This window comes from Crocuta crocuta, unplaced genomic scaffold (genome assembly GCF_008692635.1).
Source record: "Crocuta crocuta isolate KB4526 unplaced genomic scaffold, BGI_CrCroc_1.0 scaffold637, whole genome shotgun sequence".
Lineage (NCBI taxonomy): Eukaryota > Metazoa > Chordata > Mammalia > Carnivora > Hyaenidae > Crocuta > Crocuta crocuta.
In genome coordinates, this window is record NW_027531282.1 from 83,204 (window position 1) to 106,114 (window position 22,911).

General features: G+C 35.0%; 1 long non-coding RNA gene across 1 annotated transcript; it reads right to left on the reverse strand.

The window, feature by feature from the left end:
- Positions 1-531: 531 nt before the first annotated feature.
- LOC144237561 (uncharacterized) lies at positions 532-21,234 on the reverse strand. Its single transcript, XR_013336888.1, has 3 exons — positions 20,810-21,234; positions 5,247-5,422; positions 532-685 (listed from the first exon to the last, which is right to left on the reverse strand). It is a non-coding gene; the product is annotated as an uncharacterized LOC144237561 (long non-coding RNA).
- Positions 21,235-22,911: the final 1,677 nt, after the last annotated feature.

Here is a 22,911-nt window from a genome sequence, read left to right on the forward strand (position 1 = left end):
CAACAGAATGAACTTTAAATTACACATCATTCATTTTAGTAAGGATGTAGCCAATAAAGAAATATTTTAAAGAATGATGTTGAGGGCACCTGGGTGGCTCAGTCGGTTGGGCGTCTGACTTCGGCTCAGGTCATGATCTCACGGTTCATGGGTTCGAGCCCCATGTCGGGCTCTGTGCTGACAGCTAGCTTGGAGCCTGAAGCCTGCTTTGGATTCTGTGTCTCCCTCTCTTTCTGACCCTCCCCTGCTCTCTCTCTCTCTCTCTCTCGCTCTCAGAAAAAAATTTATTTAAAAAAAAATTTTTTTTTTTCAAAAAAAGAATGAAGTGGGGCATAGAAATTATATCCAGTTTTTAATCTGTGATCTGAGTTTGCCTTTTTGTTTTCCTCACCTACTAATGCTCTAGGTCTATTCCACTTGATTTTCATACCTCATTTTCAAACTGCCTCTAAAAGTTGAGCTATTGATTCTCTCAGCTTTCTGTTATGTTGTGTCCTCTGGCAGTAACACCCAGACAGAGGATGATCTGACTTCAAGCCTTTTTGTACAGTTTAATGAAAAATATTTTTAAAATAAAGCAGGACTCATATTCTGATTAACGGAAGATCCACATGTGATGGTGTAGCAGGATTCTTGCATAGAGTCATGACACTGAAGTTTTTCTCTCCGGGAAGCAACTTTATTCCTGCTGGAACAACACAGTTGGGTTCACACCTGAAAAACTGACCCCGAACAACACATGGCACAGTTTTGAGAGAGATATATATATACATATTATTTATTTATTTATTTTTTTACTTCTTTGTCTCCCATATATGGTAACACACATAAACATGCAGCATGCAGTCTGATTGAGTGGTCTACACGTTACAAGGTCATGAGAGATGTTGTCATGCTCCTGCATAGTCAGATTACCTTGAGGTTTTTCTTTTCTTTCCTTTTTTTTTTTCCTTAGGGAGGAGAACCTACCATAATGGAAAAGAATGTCTGTCTATAGAATGTCACAAAATATAATCACTATACATATTTGAAATCTTTTCATCATGTCTGGATAGAATATCTGGACATAGCTTCCTGAAAGGAAATCCAAATCATATCTTACCTCTTATCTTTTTGAGATGCTGAGCATGGTGAATATTAATGCTCACCAAACTAAGCAGAGATAATGGTTGTTAATAAGGCCCCTTCTACTTCTCTTGGAAAAGTTGTGTGACCAGTCTGATCCTTCCTTACTTCAACCTTTTGTTTTTGTGTGTGTGTGTTTGTTTTTTTGTTTTTTTGTTTTTACCATTTTACCATAAGTAATGTAGTTCTATTTTAAGTTGTCTTTGTACGAATTTATTTGAATATTCAACACTCCCACCAGACTCTGGTTAATTTGCTGCAGGGCCAGTCTTAACAACTGTATACCTCCTGTTATTTCTCAAAATGCCAGGCACACAGTATATCCTTAATATTTATGAAATAAAGGAAGAGTAAAAGGGTATGAAGGAAAAAGAAAAAGCAAAGAAGTGAGGCTATCTGGGCAAAGCCTTAGGATAGGCTGAACTAAAACTATTAATGAGGAGTATTCCATGTCTTCAAAGTTTTTTTCTACATATTTTCCCTGACTTTGGGTAAATTATGAATTTATCCAATGGCAATCTCTAACTTCAAATTAAAACATAGACACAACATATAAAATACACTTCAGTGCATAATTTGAATGAATTGATAATATTTCCAATAATAACTTACCATTTGCAAGCTTTTTATATGGAAGATGAAAGAGATAAAGAATGGTAAAAATGATGGCCAAGAAATTTTACTCAAAGAATGCCATTTAACTTATATATTTTAAAAAACTCATGCTTCATCTCCAAGGTATTTAGTGTCTGGACTGACTCAAGTAGGCTTTTGAAAATCTTTTTTTTAAATCAAATTTGCCATTGCAGTAAGTTTTTAGAAGTATTAATACAGATTTTGTGCTAGCCTGTCATGACAAACAGATTAAAATCCTTTTTGAGATATTTCTTCAATTTTTAAATAATTACATTAAATAATGATAAAAGCCTGATTATTAAATTGATATGAGGACTCAATTGAAATATGAACTATTTTAGGCAACTAGTTCCTATTGATTTGGCATCAGATAAAATTAAAAACTGTTTGTTGATTTGAAGGTTCATTCAATTTTATATCTTTTATGAATCCTACTTTTTATGTTATAATTAATGAATCAGACTTATTATATAATTTTTTGATGTACATATAATGCTTGATAACAGTCTCAAAATCTTGCATGTCTTCTGTTCCAGACTATTCCATTTCTCTATATTATTTTGTGATGTCAAAAATTTAATATATACTTCTCACTTTAATAATTAATGGATAAATACAAAGTTGTCAAGAAGAATCGCTTGTCCTCAAGGAATTCATAAATTAGCTCATGTGACAATAATAGGTACTTAACATTATCTGAGAAGTAATATAGCATTACAGTTAAGAGCTTGAATTCTGGACTCAGACAACCAGGTTCAAAACTGTTTTGTGGTTACATCTTAGTGGACAAAATCAACTCCTCCTTCCCCAAGACTGGTTCAAATAACAAGACTGATAATACCATAGTCACACAAACACACACATACACCAAAGAGGTATGATGTTTTATAACTCATAAAGGTTTTTCAGGCGAGGAAGACAGGGATCCAAGTCTACCTCAAATCTTTTGAGTTGAAGGGCTCTATGGCTTTGGTTATTTTTGCAGTTAGGGTATGAAGGTGGGGTGAGGATTTCAACATATAGGCAGAGGATTGTGCTTGAACCTGTCACGATGGCCAAAAGCCAGAGCATGTGGGCTTTCTTACTGAGTATTGTCCAGATGTGGAACAAGAGGGATCGAGAGAGGGTTGAGGCCTCTGGATGATGTTGGTTAATCAAGCACCAAAATGGAGTCAGACTCTTCATTTGAAAAAACAACTTCATTATTTCCTAGCTATGGGACATTGGGCAAATCACTTTACTCACATTAATCAGAATAATATCAAACTCTTCTTCATAGATTTGTTTCATTTACTGTATAGATAAAATGGAGCTAATATAGTCCTTACCACATAGAGTTATTGTGGGGATTAAAAAGATATATGGATATTATATTCCTTAGAAACTTTTTTGGCACAGAAAATAATCTCAGAACTGGATGTTCTTATGGAATTGTTATATGATAGACCCTTGTGTTAAGCAGAGTATGTGGCATTCATCTGCCATCAAGAGCTCACATTGTCCACGGGAAGAGCTTAAAAAGTAACTCTAGTACTAATGCTATAAATTAGAAAAAAGAAATGATTTAAATTTAGAAATGGGAGAGCTTACTTCTAACACTGGAGCAGTTAAAATTTGACATCTATATTGAAGGCTGAGTAGTGGTTTCACATGGAGAGAAGTAGAGAAAAATATTTTTCAGACAGAAGAAACAGTATAGCAGAAGCACTGAGGTACAGAACGTGTAAGGTAGGGAACGGAATGACAATTAGAGCACCAGCTATGGGGAGGACTGGATATCCCTAAGACAACCAGTGGCCTGTGAAAGAATTATACTAGATTGCCAAACTGTGCATTATAAATAAAAATCACAGGAGATTTCAAAAACAGAAATGAATGACAATAGAAACAGTGGAAGAATCACTCATAAAGGTGATGCAATTTAATATCTGAATTGTGGCATTTTTCTAAATTAAGAAAGGAAGTTAAATATATTCCATGTAATGGTAAACACAAAGAGAATATATTTCTGGATATATCTCTGGAAAAGACTTACTTGACCAAATCAGAAAGTAGATATGCAGAGACTGTGATGAATAAATCAGTAAACACTATGGTATCATATTTGCAACAATCAAGTATATTCATAAAAACGGTGGAAGACGTTAGTAGGATGATGGCACACACACACACACACACACACACACACACAAATTCAAAAGATATGGAAACATTCTGCCTATCTTGAATGTAATCCAAAAGTCAACTGTACATAGAAAATCTACTGTCCACCGTGTTTTTTTTTTCTGCTCAGTTTACAGTAGTGAACAACAGAGCTGAGGCCATGGCTCTCACAAAGCCTATCTCTAACAATGAAGACAAAAGGTAAATGAATAAAGAGATGATTTCAGCTGTAAATGTTATGAGGTAAAGAAAACAGAATGAATGATAGAAAGTGAGTTGGGGCATGTGGGGAATTTTAGAAAAGCTCTTCTGGAAGTTCTGGAAGTTTGATCTGAAATTTCAATGACAAGGCAAAGTCTATGCAATGATCTAGGGAAGAATATTCAAATATAAGATGGTTCTAGGAGAAAATAGGTATGAAGTGATGATGGCTTCAATTAGAGTGTGGGAAATGTAAATAAAATAAGAAAGCCTAGATAGAATATCCTTTACGGGAAAAACAAATTAGACTGGGTAAATGAATAGGAGATGAAAGAGAAAGAACGTGCAAATAAAATACCAAGAAGAGAAAGCAGAAAAAGTCTAATAATATTGAGGGTCTGAATGCTTTAGTGTGCATTTTTCAAATAAGTTTTATAGTAACAACTCAAGCTACATGGTAGAAGTCATTTAACATATGGGAAACTGTGGTTGTAAACTGTTACAGGCTTTCTTAGAGTCACACTTCAGAATTTAAAACCAATCTCCTAACTTCAAAGCCCGTGGTACTGGCATTTTACCTTGCTTTCGCCACAGCTTTAAGTGATGCCTGGCGGTACCACTGGCACAGAAAGAATATTTAGAAAAGAAGGTTTATGCACTTAGAAAATGGATCTTATTTTAGATATCTACATGGAATTATATACTAGGCTTTTGGAGTTGGAAAACAAATAAGAAAGGCCTAAGGCTATACTGATTTGAATACACTTGAAAAAGAGAAAGTTGGAAGATAAAAAAAAAAAATTTAAAAAGCCTTTGGTGATACTTTCCCTACTCAGTTTATGGGCCTGAAAAAAACTACTGATTTAATAAAATCATTATAATTTCTTTAAATTCATTTACCATTTGATTACTGACCATGAGTATTTCAATATTTTCTGAATGAAGGCATATTATTAGTGAAACTTCAATGCCAAATTTTCTGACAAAAACTGATATTTGCCTTATTTGAATGCTAAACAGAAAATCTCTATTGAGGCAATCCATTTCAAAGCAAAAATCTAGTTAGCTGCGAAACTTTGGTTTCATTTTATACTAGTTCTAGAATGTGAAGACAGGGTCACCTGAGTGGCTTAGTCGGTTAAGCGTCCGATTTTCGCTTAGGTCATGATCTCGCGGTTCGTGGGTTCGAGCCCCGTGTCGGGCTCTGCGCTGACTGCCAGCTCTGGAGCCTGGAGCCTGTTTCAGTCTGTGACTCCCTCTCTCTCTGCCCCTCCCTTGCTCGCGCTGTCTCTCTCTCCTAGAAATAAATAAAAAAACATAAAAAAAAATTTTAGAATGTGAAGACAATATGAATATTAAATGATATTCAGAATACAAAATATTTGCAAAAACACCACAATTTAAATAAGTTTGAGTAATTAATGAAGAGAATAATACAATGAAAGAACTTAAAATACCATGGAGAAGAATTTATGCTTTTTGATACATTTAAACTTATTCAGAATAATTAACATGGGAGAAATAATGAAGGACTGCAGGACTCTGGAAAGATAATAGAATAGGAAGCACTAGGAATCTGTCTCCCCACCCAGACAACGACTGCACTGGCAGAATCTACTGATGTAATTATTTTGGAGCTCTGGCATCTATTAAGCCTTGCAACCTCCAAGAGAAGGCTTGAGAAGTAAACTGGATTAATTCAGTTAATTTGAGCTTTTAGTTCAGCAGCTACTACCCATCCCCCACCCTCTAGCCCCCTGACAGAGATGCATACATATGTCCCTAGAGGAGTTTCTACATAGATTACAGAAGCCAGGGTAGGCCATAATAGCCTTATTTTCAAAATATCAAGATTATATGATAAAGAATATTTTTATTTCCCTAAAAAATATCTTTGTGAAGAAACAAAATTTTAAGGATGTTTTCTGAATTGGTCTGAGGTATCTGGAATTGGCTTCACAATTTAATTGAAGATGTTAATGATTATTTCCAATAGCAGGAAGGGCACTGATAGTCCATTGCATGAACTTGCAAAAGAGATAGGCAAACGTCTTCATTGATTACTCCTAGTGACCTACTTATCATGAGCCAATTTCGACAAAAATTGAACATTTTTGTTCAAATATTTGTTTTGAACATTTTTGGAAAACAAACCAATATAATGAAGTTCATGGTTGTTCCTGCTGATGAACAAAGTGGTGGGGGAAAAAATGGATGAGTTTAGGATTCAAATACCCACTTCAAGTGCTTCATAAATGATCTGAAGGTGTCTGTTTCTACCCTAGAGTCTATACTATGCCTTGTAGCAGCTGAGTGAAAACTTCTGAAAATCAAATGTGGAATCCTATCCCATGACTGGCTGAATTACAATGTTTGACTCCTAGATTTCTAGGAATTGTCTATTGTTAAAACAAAAGCACTGATTGGGAAAGGATGGGTCACTGTAATTTGGGATGGAGTCATGTGGGAATACTCTAATGAAACTGGGAACACTGAGCTCCTAAATTCCAATGAGTCGTCTCTGCCAGTGGAAGAAGTCTCCCCATCTACACTGAACATGGCCTCTGTATGCCAAGAAGAAGTAGTGCCCCCATTCAGACTTTTCCCAGAAAGTGGCCTCCCTTTCTGCAATGAAAGAAGCCTCCCTACCCCCAGTATAATCTTCACTACTTCCAGTGATATCAGCCTTTCCACCACAGTCTGAGGGAATTAATAATTCATAGGCTAAGGCAATTATAATGGCCTTTCCTCATGCAGTTGCCTTGTGAGGTGATGCTTACTCTTTCTAAGACCAATCTTTACCTCCCATTTATGCTTCTACACCTATAACCCAACTCTGGCCCCAGCAGGCCTATAAAGGTGATATACAAAGTATGACCCATGGATAGGTACACTATACTCCAAAAGAACTACTTGAGCTTTCTTTCTTTTTCTTTTAATTCCAGTGTAGTTAACATATAGTGTTATATTAGTTTCAGGTGTATAATATACAAGTGTTGAATCACACTTCCATACATTACTCAGGGCTCATCAAGAAAGGCTTACTCTTGGGGTGTCTGGTGGCACAGTGGGTTAAGCATCTGACTCTTGATTTCAGCTCAGGACATGATCTCACAGTGTGTGAGATCAATCCCCACATCAGTCTCTGTGTTGGTGGCATGGAACTGCTTGGGATTCTCTCTCTTCCCCATTCTCTCTCTCTCTCTCTCTGCCTTTTCCTGGCTCATGCATCTGTGCACTTTCTCAAAACAAATAAGACATTAAAAGAGAGAGAGAGAAAGAGAGATTCCCCCTTACTTCTTTTACCCATTCCCCTACCCACCTTCCCTCTGGTAACCATCTGTTTGTTAAGAGTCTGTTTTTTCATGTCTTTTTTTTCCTTTGTTTTGTTTCTTAATTCTACATTAAGTGAAATTATATAGTATTTGTCTTTCTCTGACTTATAGAACTTAGCATTATACTCTCTAGATCCATCCATGTTGTTGCAAATGGAAAAAATTCATCATTTTTATGGCTGAATAATATTCCATAGTGTGTGTGTGTGTGTGTGTGTGTTACCTTTTTTCTCTCTGCACCTACTGAAGGACACTTGGGATGCTTCCAAAATTTGGCTATTGTATATAATGCTGCAATAAACTGGAGGTTTCTAATTTATACAGACAGAAATGCAGAAAACATGTGGGAATGGATACTAAGGGGGTGAGATGATTGTGGAAGGAACAAAAAGTTGGATGGGGCTAAATTTATTGAGATGAGCTAACTAAACAGAAATTCTGTATTGAATGTTACAATTCTGAGAATTAGAAAGTGTTAGCTGGTTGGTTGATTGCCTGAAGCATGGACTGAAAGGTGGCCCACAGTTAGTGAATTAAAAATGCTTGACAATCTTGATTTAATGTACAAGAAAAATTCAAAGGCTTACAAGGGATTGGAAAGTAAAAGTGGATTTGTCATTTAATAACTATAACTGAGTGTCCAGAAGACATACCTTTCACTAACACTGTGAGACATAAATTTGTGAGGGCAGCCCTGTCATCCTTGAAAACTTCCACGATCACATTTCTCTATAGACTAGACTTTAAGGTAGGAACTGCATTCACTGAAATGCAACATGAATGATTGGATTCCAGGGTAGCAGGGGTCAAGTGATGGCACTCAACCATCGAAGGCAAGGTGGATGTGGTTATTGTGATGGCCAGCAGAGTCATAATGGCAATCAGAGAGTTTGTCTCTCACATACGGATACCATTGTTTAGTTTATCATGGCATTCTTATAAGTGATAGAGATAGGAAGCCTACTAAATGTGAAAATAATTTATATAAGCGGTTAAGCTCTAGGTTAAATGTACAAAAGGCCTACCTGATGTATTAAAAAAAAAAAAAAAAAGCCATAGCTCCTCCATTAATTCCCAGACTTGAGTCAGTTTATAAGACCAGAGCCCCTTGAATGAACAATAGGCTGGGTTCCCTCGAGAAAGGATCTCAGCACAGTACCAAATATACATACTGTTAAACTTTCTCCCAGTCTTATCCCAAAAGGACCTAGTCTTTTGCCAGGGTAACTGTGCATTTGGGGAAAAGGAAATAATCAGAACTTCTGCAGACTAGTGAACACCATCTCTGAACAAACACTGATTTGAGGAGACTCAAAACGTCACTGCCTCTACCTAGGAAAATAGTAAACCAAAAGCAAATACCTCATTCCTAGACGGATTTGAGAGGTTAATGCCATCACTGACTTGAAAGATGCAGGAGTGATGATTTCTACCACATCCTCATTTAACTAGTCTTTTGGCCTGTGAAGATAAAACAGGTGGACCCTGGAAAATGACAGTGGATTCTTATAAACTACCAAATACTGACTCCAACTTAAGTTGCTGAAATCAGATGTGGTTTCCTAACATATCCCTGGTACCTGGTAATACTGATCTGGCAAAGGCTTCTTCCTCAATACCTGCTAACAGAGACCACCAGGAGCCATTTGTTTTAACTGGAAAAGACAGCAGTACACTTTTGCTCTTCTACTTCAGGGGTATATCAACTCCCAGCCCCATGTCACAATTTAGTTTCCAGGGATTGTGATCCCCTTTCCCTTCTAGGAGGCATTAAACTGTTCAATTATTCTAATAACATTATGCTGAAACTACCTAGATAGCAAGAAGCAGCAAATACTAGGAGCACCTGGGTAGTTCAGTCAGTTAAGTGACTCTTCATTTCAACTTGGGTCATGATCTCATGGTTCATGGGTTTGAGCCCCACATCAGACTCTGTGCTGATAGTGTGGAGCCTGCTTGAGATTCTCTCTCTCTCTCTCTCTCTCTCTCTCTCTCCTCTCTCTCTCTCTGCCCCTCCCCCACCTACTCTCTCTGTCTCTCAAAATAAACTAACTTAAAATAATTTTTTTTTTAAAAAGAAGTAGCAAATACTCTAGAATTATTGGTAGGACACTTGCATGCCTGAGGGTAGGAAACAAACCTGGTCAAAAAATTAGAAGGCTTCCATCTGAGTGGAATTTCTAAAAGTCCAGCATGTCAAGTATGGTACACGCCAAGATATCCCTCCGATTTTATAAATTAAGATGGTGCATCTGTCCCCTCCCACAACCAGAAAAGAGGCACAATGCCTAGTGGGCTTCACTAGATTTTGGAGATAATATCCCTCTTCATTGCACTGCCCCAGTCCATTCACCAAGTAAGCTGAAAAGCTGCTTGTTTTGTGTGAGGCCCTGCGACGGGTCTTGACTGCAGTGTAAGCTGCTCTGTTACTTCAGCTATAGAGTCCAGTCAGGCCAACGGCCACTGACGTGGCAATCACAAAGATGGTACTCACCCTAATAAATGACTTAAATACAGTTTCAGAACACAAGATCATTAAGTTCAACTGGATTTTTATGTATTAGACAAATAGAAAAAAATATGCTTTAATAAATGAAACTTAAAACTATAATGCAAAACCACTTCACACTCACTAGATGGTTAATAATAAAAAATACAGACAATCTTAAGTTTTGGCGAGGAAACTTCATACCTTGCTGGCAGGAATGTAATGTGTCACAACAAGTCTGGAAAATAACTTAGACTCCTCACCCTCATCAAAAAGTACAACCTTTGATTATTTTGGAATTTACTTAGTTTATATTCTATGGAAACTCTCACATAAAAATAAACTGTTTGCTTCAAAAGCTCCTCATAGTGACCACTGTAATTCTAAATTATCTTTGGTGAAATTATGCTGTTTAGAATGGTAACTCAATGAATGACAGACTGTAGTAATTTAAATAGCTTGGCTTGGAGAGGGCATGGAGTTCTGTTTAAACTAAGAACTCTGTTTAAGTTGGCAAAGACCAGTTTAAAACTTTCTTATGCAACTTGTTTCTTGTGCATCCAACCCCAATCTCACAGTCAAGGACTTCTAGCATATAGAAGGTTTGGAGATGAGTTTCTCACAGAACAAGAGTCTCCTAGACAAAGAAAGACAGTCTGAGAAAAAAATTCTCATTAAGTTTTTAAAAATGGTCTGAAGCAACATCGGTCCAAAAGTTGCTGTTCTGAAAACCTACCTTCTGAACTCCTCAGACCCAAGAGCCAGGTCAAGGAATAAATTTATTGAGGTCTATAATCATTAATCATTATTTCCCTATGAATGTTTTACAGACTTCATTCATACTAAAGTACTGATGAAGTATGATGACAAATAGTAATGTTAACAACAACAAGAATATTTTCGACCAAGGATGAAAGTTTTTCAAGTAAGATCAGATAGCCAAAAGATTCTTAAAATAAATTTTACCTCTTTAGATACAACAAATAAAGTCTCACATTTGATCTAACTTCAATAAAAACAGAATTCTTAACAGAATGAGAAGCTTAGCTATTTTTGTGGCCGAACAGACCCTGAGAGAGTCCAAAGGTGCCTCACTGGAGAACACTGTTTTTGAGTCAAGAGTCTTGGGTTACCAAAGTGAGGGGCTCTCAAATGAATCTTGGTGTAACCTCCAAATTACTGAACTTCCCAAAGCATCAACAGAAAACCTGTTATCAAAGCCTAATGTATTAGAATTACAGAAGTAAGGAAGAATGTCACTGGAATGACTTTTAATATGTCAGTTTGGCTAAGCTCAATTATAGTCCCCAGAATTCCCTTTCTCATATGCTTCTGCTACAAATGATATTCTCTTAAAAGAGGTGGAGGAGAGAAGGAAAGCCCAAGTATTTTTATAACATGACATAATGTCTCCTATTATTCAGTTAATCGCTACCAGTTATGGCTGTGAAGTGATTTGGTAGATAGGACAGTAGTCTCTAATAAGTTGGTTTTAAGTGAATTAAAAGGGTCTGACTTAACTAGAAGACCTCTAAGAGAGGGCAGAGACCCATCTTAAAAGATTTTACCTGTGAATAACAAACTTTAGCCTGTGCTTTTGAGGTTCCACTCTGCTTGTGATCTTCCTTTCCTTCCTGACTGTCCGCCTCCTGGATTTTAGGTTTGCTTAGCTAGTACCATAAAATCAATTACATAGTCCAGTTCTATAAAATAAATATTCACTTATATAAAAAAATTCATTACTTATAATACATGCAATCAATACACATTCCTTATAAGTAATACACATTTATTACATATATATGTATATATACTTATGTTTGTATATGCATGCATATATGCACATATTTGTGTGTGTATGTATCCCATATGTTCTATTTCTCTAGCTGAACACGGACCAATACATCTGTCTCACCAGTCTTTGCTATATTTCAGAAAGGAGAAGTTAGAATAAATGATATATTACTCTGCAGTCTGTTTGAGCTTGGTGGTTTAAGGTTCCGAGTGGAGAAATGAATCTACTCTAGTAAATGTTTTTAAATAGCAATTTCAGAGTGGTGGATGAAGCAAAGGAATATTTCTGAGTCAAGTCATGATAAGCAAACAGTTGTTTAGATGAGTTTTTGCTTTATAATAAAGACTATGTAATTTACACAATTTCATCAGTTCAATATTAGACAATTATTCAAATAATGTAAAACAATATATATTTTAAGGCACTTAGGTGGCTCAGTGGGTTGAGCGTCCAACTTCAGTTCAGGTCATGCTCTCACAGTTAGTGAATTCAAGCCCTGCATCAGGCTCATTGCTATCAGCTCAGAGTTCACTTCAAATTCTGTCTCCCTCTTTCTCTGCCCCTCCCGGCTTTCTTTCCCATAAATGAACATATATATATATACACACATATATATACACATATATATACACACATATAGATATACACATATATATACACACATATATATATACACATATATATATATTTGTTTTCCATTCAATATATACTCTTTTCTGCCATATTATTCTACTATTAACATAAAATTGTGAGATTATCTTTGAATATTTAGTTTCAAATTCTGAAAAAATCATGCAACTCANCATATATATACACATATATATACACACATATAGATATACACATATATATACACACATATATATACACGTATATATATATTTGTTTTCCATTCAATATATACTCTTTTCTGCCATATTATTCTACTATTAACATAAAATTGTGAGATTATCTTTGAATATTTAGTTTCAAATTCTGAAAAAATCATGCAACTCAAGTGCTCTAGACACATTGCTTATGCTGGAAAAATTATCAGTATTCTTTGCTTTTTCTTACTCAAAAGATTCGAGTTCTTTCATTTTGGTGTAATAAAAAGAATTTCGCATTTGGAGTCAGAAGTTCTGAATTTATCAATTTATCAGTTGTCTGGGTGTTTAATAGTATTTTAAGATCATTTCAATCTTTATTTCCTTATTTATAAAGTCTGAATAAGAGTTATTTTATCTACCAATAGGGACTGTACAGATTATATACATATAAGATACTACATATGAAAATAATTGTTCTTAAAGCTTTATGAAAATATATACTCATATTTCATATTGACATATTCTTATCCAGTATTTTCCTCTACAAATTGTTCTTATACAAATTACTGTTTACAAATAATCTATTCTATCATTGCATGAAGAACATATAATAATTATTCTCATTTCACAGATAAAGAAAATGAAATTTTTGCAAGGTCATGCATATGGTTAATTGTTACGCCCTAATATTTTTAAGGATGGACAGTTGTGGTTTTTCACTCACAGGTGCCTCAGTCAGGCAATATGTATTTAATCGTTTATTATATCTGGAAGCAGTGCCTAAAATATGTATTGTATTGCATATTTTCCTTGCTGCCTTTGCCAAGTGAACTTTGAGGTAAAATAAACTAGAAAACATGCTACTGGCCACATACCTAGAATCCCTGTTTACATTTCCTGTAGCTACTTCTCTATAACAGAGGATCAGAAATCTCAGAGAAGTCCACAGATACTCATAGTTCTCAGTACATGCAGTTAGTGTTACCTCGATAGAAATCTTGTAAAACGCATAATTTTTATTTCTGACTCACTTATATAAGCTATAAGAGGTCATAGGGTTTGTCTAAAAACAAAACAAAACAAAAAAATCACTTCTTCAAATGTCAAAAACATTACAATTCAGGTAGTGCTGTAAGCCCCAAAACACTATCTCCATTCTTGATTCAGTCTAAAGCAAAAGAAATTAGACTGTTTTTGAAACAGTGAGAAAGGCTTAAAAAATCATTTTTGATCATGTGTCTTGAAATTAAATGACGTGAGAAAGTACAGAAACCTCATTTATCACATTTTACATTATAAGTGACATAATCAGCCTTGATAATAATGTAAATTAAACATTAATGGAGGATTTTTTTGTCTATTAAGGCTCAAAAATTAAAGATCAAAGAAGATACAATAGCATGGTAGAATGACTCAACATCTCATAATCATGTTAGTTATTATTCAGAAATGTATGATCACCAAACTACCAAGTAATAATATCATCTATGAAAGTGATGTAAAGGAACTCTGGACTTCATCAAAAAACTGACTGGACACTTTTGAAGTTTATGAATTTGCGATTGCTCGCAGTAGAAATATAAAACCTTAACCAACATAGTTCATTTGAGAATTTGAAACAGAATCATATTTATGTTGCTAGGAGTTGCTAATCTTAACTCTAGCCTGTAGAAATATGTTTCTTATTCTAAGAATGGCAAAACACACAATCCGGAAGACTGGGAAAAGCTTTGTCAGGAAATATGCAGACATGGCTGAAATGTGTACGTTTAGCCTGCAAATGAGCTGTTGGGATAACAGATACATCTATCGGAGACTACTGGTCAATATTTTCAACGTAATCACAGATAGATTAATGCATTATCACAATTAGGTAGTGTTCTATGGAAATAACTAGTTTCTGTAAACAGAGCCAATTCTTTTCTATTCCATTTTTCATACATGTAACAGCAAAGTTATGTATTTTGAAAAGTGTTTTCAAGAAGACAAATAAGCTCTTTTAAGCTTTTGAGAGCTTGTATAAATGTCCGCCTGAAGCTATAGTGATATAGCACAATTCATGTCTTTCTGAATACATTTCAAAAGTAGAATGCAATAGCATAAATGAAGGGCCTTTTGGGTGTCTCAGTCAATTGAGCGTCTGACTTCAGCTCAGGCCATGATTTCATGTCTTGTGGTTCAAGCCCCGCATCAGGCTCTGTGCTGACAGCTCAGATCCTGGAACCTTCTTCAGATTCTCTGACTCCTTCTCTCTCTCTAGCCCTCCCCTGCTCATCATGCTCTGTCTCTCTCTTTCAAAAATAAATAAGCATTAAAAAATTTAAAAAATATGAAGGGCCTTGTAAGGAAACAGATGTATTAAATTTCAAGAGGAAATTCACCTCATTTTTAAACTTCGTTAACACTTTGAGATGACTGAGTCAGCTTCCAGCAGAAATCTAAGAGTGCCATGATACTCTGCCTTTAGTTACGATCTAGTGAAAATTAGTACCAAAACAAAATTTTCAAAACCACGGATTTCTTATTTATCAAATTGGTGGAATCATTATATATACGGTGTGTAAATACAGTTTTCAAATTTTAAAAACTTGGCCTTCATATAAATATAAAACAATATTTTGTTCAAAATATTAATCAATAAAGGAACCAATAAGATAGTAAAGTTGGTTCAAAACCTATTTTCAGGGGCACCTGGGTGGTTCAGTTGGTTGTGCATGCGACTTTGGCTCAGGTCATGATCTCAGGGTTTGTGGGTCTAAGCCCCAGGTCGGGCTCTGTGCCGACAACTCAGAGCCTAGACCCTGCTTCAGATTCTGTGTCTCCCTCTCTCTCTGCCCTTCTCCCATTTTGCAGTCTGTCTCCCTCTCTCTCTCAAATATATATAAACATTTAAAAAATATTTTGAGGGGCGCCTGGGTGGCTCAGTGGGTTAAACGTTCACCTTTGGCTCAGGTCATGATCTCACAGTTCATGGGTTCGAGTTCCGCTGACAGCCAGCTCAGAGCCAGGAGCAAGTTTCGGATTCTGTGTCTCCCTCTCTCTCTGACCTTCCCTTGCTCACACACTCTCTCTCTCTCAGAAATAAATAAAAAACAAAAGAAATAAAAAAAATATTTTGAGAACTGAAAATTTTTGTAATCACTGAAAGGAATGCCAAATTAAATATGTTAATAGTTACAAAACCGGTTCATGTCCTACAGAGCATTAAAAATATAGTACTAAGATTATCTTTTCTACCATGCAAAAATCCACAAGTTAACATATAACACCATAATGTCTGGGTGCTAATCATATAATAAATAGCCAAGATAAACAGAAGTGCATTTTCCTACATAATTAATAATTTAATAAGACTGCTAAATAATCTTCCATTAGGATAATGGAAGGAAATGGTCATCTTCTTATTTTATTCAACAATGCAACACACACAACCACCCACACATAGTGGGTGCTACATTGTGATTACAGAAAACGGTTTTAATAAACATATATAAAGCATCTCCTTAGGTAATCCAAATAAAATTGTAAGACATTTTAAGAAGACATGAAGCCACTATAGTTTACACTCAATATTAAAAAATGACATTATTTATATTCACTGTATACCTAACTACAGTAAATACTGAGTAAAGTTTAAAGAAAATACAGAAGAAAAAATCTGCAGATGATTTTTTAAAATGTACACAGGAAGAATTAAAATATCAACATTTCATTATCATTAAAATATTAACACTGATGGGGGACCTAGGGGGGTCATTTGACTGAGCTTCTGACTCTTGATTTTGGCTCAGCTCATGATCCCAGGGTCATGGTATCCAGGCCCACGTCAGGCTCTGCAGTGAACATGGAGCCTGCTTAAGATTCCCTCTCTCTCTCTCTCTCTCTCTCTCTCTCTCTTCCCCCCCTCCCCTACTTGTGTATCCTCTCTCTCTAATAAAAACTTAAAAAATAATAAAATAAATAAAATATTAACACTGAATATATTTGTTTCTTCACATTGATAGAGTTTAGGATGAACTTTGACTGTGGCCAGCAACTGTGTGTTGTTGTAGTACTGAATGACCAGGTAGGGTAACATATAAAATGTTAGTTTTTATCTATGGATTCCCATAGTTAGTTTTTATCTATGGATTCCCATAGATAAAATCAACTGGCACCTCTAAATTTTAGAGTAACAGATAACTTTAGAATAATTTCCAATTTATATATTAGATCAACTAAATTTCTACCTATACATAAATGTACCCAACACAAATCGTTGCTAATAATTATGATTGTAACACAACTTCTACCATAATGATGCTTAATTAATATTCTAATGAAAGAGATATGACCAGTCAATATTTTTACATTTTGCTCAATTTAATAAGCTAAATATTTTTCAACTTCAGTTATTGGCCAATTTCGGGATATTTTTCAATTTTTCGGAAAAATTTTAAACAGACATCACAAAATTAATTTTTTTAAAGTTTGGACAACTTAGAGAATTCACCACATTTTATTGTACTCTGAGATTTGAGCATGGTTACAAAAAATTGGATAAATACATCATTATCTGTGGATAATTCTCTTTTATTTAAACTGTGATCCTCATAATCCATCAATACATATTACATTTATTTCAGATAAAATGCTTAGTGTTCACAGATGTATAGAATTGTGAGATAAATAACATGAAACTTCCTTTTCCAAGTACTTCATATATGATAGATGCTATTTTATCTCTCTAGTACCTTAAATCAACATAGTCAATAAGACTGTAATAGCATTGTTTGGTGACAGATGGTGACTACGCTTCTTATGGTGAGAACTGAGTAATGTAGAGATTTGCTGAATTGTTATGTTGAACATCTGAAACTAACATAGCACTATATGACAATTATACTTCAATTAAAAATTAAGTTAAAAATTTCAGGGAAGAATTGAGTACAATTAAAATTTATGTCATAATATCACTACTTTGTCATATTGAAATTGTACATAGCTCATATTATTTTACATTACTCAGTAGATGAGTCTAGTTCGATAAATACAATAAGAAAGATCATTTTAGGGGCACCTGGCTGGCTCAGTTGTTAAATGTCTGACTTTGGTTCAGGTCATTATTTCACAGTTCATGAATTCCAGCCCCAGATCAGGCTCTGTGCAGACAACTCAGAGCCTGGAGTCTGCTTTGGATTCTGTGTCTCCCCCTATCTAGAGAGAGATTCATGCCTCTCCCATGCTCACACTCTGTGTCTCTGTTTCAAAAATGAATAAACATTAAAAAAACTTTTTTAAACAAAGATAATTTTAGTCACATATCTTATCTCTTACATATAAGAACAGAGAAGTGGTTACACAGTCACTTTTAGAATACCAAAAACCCGTTTTACTACTTTTTCCTTTTTACAATAGTATAATATTTCAGGCAAAAAAGAAAGCTATCATTTTACTTAATTTGTCCTACATTGTCATGAAAATGAAATAAATGCTTGCAAATATGCAAATCAAAAAATACTTCCATAGAATTATACATAACTGTTAAAGAAAATAATTAAATGGTTATAAATTTTGACATACTGTATGTGTTCAATATTATTCCATAAGTTGTTAATAATAAGATCATCTTCTAGCTACCAGGTAATGATCCACTCTTCCAATACTTTCATGCTTTGTTTAAAAGCAACCCTATTTCCTAACTTTTTAATATTGAGGGATAGAAAAACTAAATGAGCTATATAAATTATTTTGTCTACTTTTTCTTCTTTGCCAAAAGGATACTTTGCCTCATCCATATTTTTCAAGTTATTTCCAATGTTAACTGGTTTTTCGTAACATGCTATTTGTGATTTTTTTCTGCAAATGGCTGAATTAACACATGTAACAAACCAATTTTGTGCTTTTAAAATTGAGTTAGACTCTTATTAAATTTTATTTAATACTTCTGCTTAAGCATTTATATTTTCAAAGTATGATGTCATAGATGGTATACTGTTATGAACACTGCATTATTCTAAAGCCTTCTTTGCATGTCACATTACATTTCTTGTTAATTCAGTAGCAGCCAATATATATGTAGGCGCATAAAAATTAGGCATTATGCGCCAGAAGAATATGCTGCTTTTAAAAAATGAACTCTCAACACAATTAGCCTTTTTTCTTTTAGCTTCATATAAACCTTCTTAGTGGTTAAGGAACCTTTACTCCTGAATTTCAATGATACATGAATGAAAAAAAAATGTTTTCACAAAGAGTAGGCTTAATTTTATATATTTAAGCACAGTTTGGTATTTCAAAATACTGCTAGAATCAGAATAAACATTGCATTTTAAAACTTTATGGAACTAATTTATAGTGTAGGGCAGGCGCAAACTTGATCTCATGGCAGCAAAATTTTATGTTTCCATTTCAGCAATACTGCCTAACACAATAATATCAGGCCAGCAAATCTTAAATATAAGTTAAGCTAACATGATCCATTGCCTTATAAAGCTAGAGCACCCTGTGGAGTCATGCTGAATATGCCAAGTGATTTTTCAAAATTTAATCATCCTAAATGTCAGATAAAGGTGCTTTTGCTGTCATTCTTTAAAACTGGAGCAAAAATCCCGAATGTGCCTGCAAGTTATAAAGAAAGCCTCTTCTTAATACTTGTATTAAATAAACAACATCCATTCCAATCACCATTCATTTTGCTGGTCATAGTAAATAAAAACATATTATAACACTATAAAGCAAATTCAAGACAAATAGTTATTTTTTAAAAGTAAAAATACAGGCATCTCCCTAGCAAGACACAAATTTCTTATAACCATCAGGTAAATCTCCATTTATTCTTTGGTCACTCCTAGCTCTCCTGGCAGAAGTTTGGCAGCTTTAGAAATAACTTACTCTGAACATAAACTCAAATTTTCTCCTCAAAATTATTTGCAGGTGCATTCAAGCAATAAATAAAGAGGATAATACATCAAAACAAAGTGAAATTTATTCCAATAATTCAAGGCAAGTTCAACAATCTATATATCAATCAACGTGATTCATCATATTCACAGACAAGAAAGAGCTCAAGATCCTTGCAATAAATGGAGAGAAAAGCATTTGAAAAGAAGAATAATTTATGATGAATTCTCAGTAAATATGGAATAAAAGGTAATTATTCCATCTGAGAAGGGTCTCTATAATAACCCTACTTTTAACATCATAATTACAATGAAGGTTTACATGATTTATCCCTACCTCAGGAACAAGGTAAGAACATTCTCCCCCTCTCTGGACTCATATTCAACATTGCACTAAATACGGTAGCCAATGCAATGATCAAGTCAAATAAATTAATAGCACACAGAATATAGCAGTAGAAGTAAAATGTTCTCTATTCACAGATAAATTAACTTTCTATGTGGAAAATCTGGAAAACTCGGAAAATTTTCTGTAACAACTAAATGAGTTTATCAGGTCTTAGGATACAAAATTAACATAAAACTACCCATTTATTTCTACCTACTTGCAATGAACAACTGAAATTAAGAAAATAAATATTATTTCACAAAGCACTAAATAAAATTTAAATAGGAGATGAAAGCCTAACAAAATATGTTCAGGATGTAGATGTTAAAAACTATAAATAAATGAAATACCACGTTCTTGAACTGGAAGACTCAGTATCATTAAGAAATAAATTATTCCCAGTTTGATCAGTTGAGATTCAGTGCAATACTAACTAAAATTCCAGCAAGATTTTTGAGGAGTGACTCTTAAAATTCATATACAGAGAAACCTGAATGGACAAAATGATTTTGAAACAGCAAATCTGGAAGATTCATACATCTCAATTTAAATGTGGTGCCTGGGTGGCTCAGCGGGTTAAGCATCTGTCTTTGGTTTAGGTTATGATCTCGCCATTAGTGAGTTCAAGCCCCCCATAAGGCTATTAGCACAGAGCCCACTTCGGATCCTCTTCCCTCCCTCCTTTCTTTGCCCCCCACCCCTCCACTTGTGCGCTCGTTCGCTCTCTCTCCCAAAAATAATAAACATTTAATTTTTTAAAAACTGTTTACTTTAATGAAACAGTAATCAAAGCTGTGGTGTTGGTGAAAGGCTAAATCCAAAGATGGATGGAAAAAACAGACCACAAATCGACCTCAGAATTAGTAAACTGATACCTTTCTTTTCCTCCGCGAACCCCTTTTATATTTCGTCTACATCCCACAAATTCCACCCCATGCCTGAAATCCGGTTCGAGGTTCAGGTGGCACAGAGGACTGTCGCACACTACCTGCAGGTTCAATTTGTGGTCCACCAGTTCCGCGACACTGCTGATGCCATATCTAATCATCATTAGGTGTTCCAGGAAAAGGCTCCAAGTAATGGTGCGTAGGTTTAAGTCCTGGGGACAGCAGCATGTTAGGGCCAAAAAGCCTTGTAACTCTGGGCTCACTCCTTACGGCCTCAGGGCTGCTTTAACACCACACTAAACACATGCGGGGTTCCCTGCAGGGGTTTTAGGCCAGCTTGAAGCACAGTTAGGTGATACCCGGCTTGGTGAAGAACTGTCGCATGACAGCCCTGAGACGCCCCACGGTGCAGCCACGGTCAGCCACAATGCCCTTGAGCAGGTGGAACTCGTCCAAGCGCTTGGCGCCCAGGGTCTCGTTCTGAAGTCACGGAAAAAGACGTGGCGATCATGGAGAGCTTTTCTGGGTCAGGCGGCGGAGAGCGCAGCCGCGGAGAGCGCGGCTGACGTCAGGCGCAGCTGCGGCTGACGTCACGCGCACACTTTCTCGCGTCTTCTTTCCGCCTCCTGCTGTACTTGCACCCAGGAGCCGGGCATTTGGCCAGTAAGAGCAGGTACTCGACCAATTAGAAAAGAAAGGAAGATATTACTGTGGTTATCACAGTCATTTTTAAAATCTTTTCTTCTAGTTAAGCTAATGTTGTCTTTTTTTTTTTTATGTTTAAGCAAACTCCCAAGTTGGTTGGATAAATATGACTAGACAGCAAATAACGTTTGAGAATCTTGTTTTGAAAATAGTAAATTATTTGGTGAACCATCTGCAGAATTAAATCAGCGTTTCTCATAAATATCAGCTACATTTTACATATAAAGCATTAAATGCAAATCTTATTCTTAGAATTTTTCACATAATGTAATTTGTATTTCTTAAAACTTACTGGAGAATTTATAAGCATAGATATTAAAAGAAAACCCAAAGTAGTATATTTAAAAAAAAACAATAGAATAAGCCAATTCGCAAAGCATAATTAATTAATTCCATATATTATATCATCAAAATGGTTGCATAATTTATGTGCCAGTGAAGCATATCAATACGCTTACGTATCGATTATTTATTATATGAACTAATGACGAAGAATATTAAAATTTGCAAATGTAAATATCACTATATTTCAGAAGTAATATGTAATCGCCTTTATTGAAGTATAATTTACATACAATAAAAACATTTATTTTAAGTATATAGTTTAATGACTTTTGACAAATGTATGCAACCATGTAATAACCACTACAAACAAAACATAGAATAATTCCTTGGATCAAGGACAATGTATTTTTACCTTTATTCTAATTATTGAAGTCAGTATCCATGTAGATTTGACAACGTGAAGATATTTCTCTACGTTTCCACCTAGGTTTCATTTTTATAATTTTTTATAATATTGTGAAACACTAATGAATTTGTAATAAAGTGATTTGATTCTATTTCCTTCAACAGTATTTATGAGCCTGATGGCTGTAGGCAGTTACTAGAATCCCTCAATTTTCCTATTACATGAAGATGATAATTATTTATTCAATAAGTTTTCATGAAAATCAAATGAGATCATACACTGAAAATATTTTAAAAATAGAAAACAGCAGACAAATATGTACTGTTTAGTAGAATTAATTCAGCAAGAGATTTATACTTAACTCCTGATACAATTTCCTAACAAGTTTTTACGCTCTGGTTTTCTATTCACGTCTAGAAATAAAGGAGTACATAGAGGGTCACAGAGGCCCAGAGGAAGCACGTTAATTCCTAAGGGGCACAGAAATAAACATCGCCTAGAAGAGCCGTTCTGAAAGCACAAAAGGAGTAGAAAAGCCCCCATTCCTGCCTCTGCATGAAAATTAAGAGTAGCTTGCCAATGATGAATTCTACAGCCTAATTCTCAGCCTATGAATTCTATAAGGTGAGCAGAAATTTTGAACAAGATATACATGGCAATTTCCGTTTGAAAATGTTGAGATAATAATCATGCTGAATGGTGAACATTCTGCTAAATTTCTAAGTAGAACTCAGAAATCATGACAAATCAGAGAGAAAACTTCATGTTAAAAGTTTACAAGAAAATATTAGAAACCAGGAAAATAGA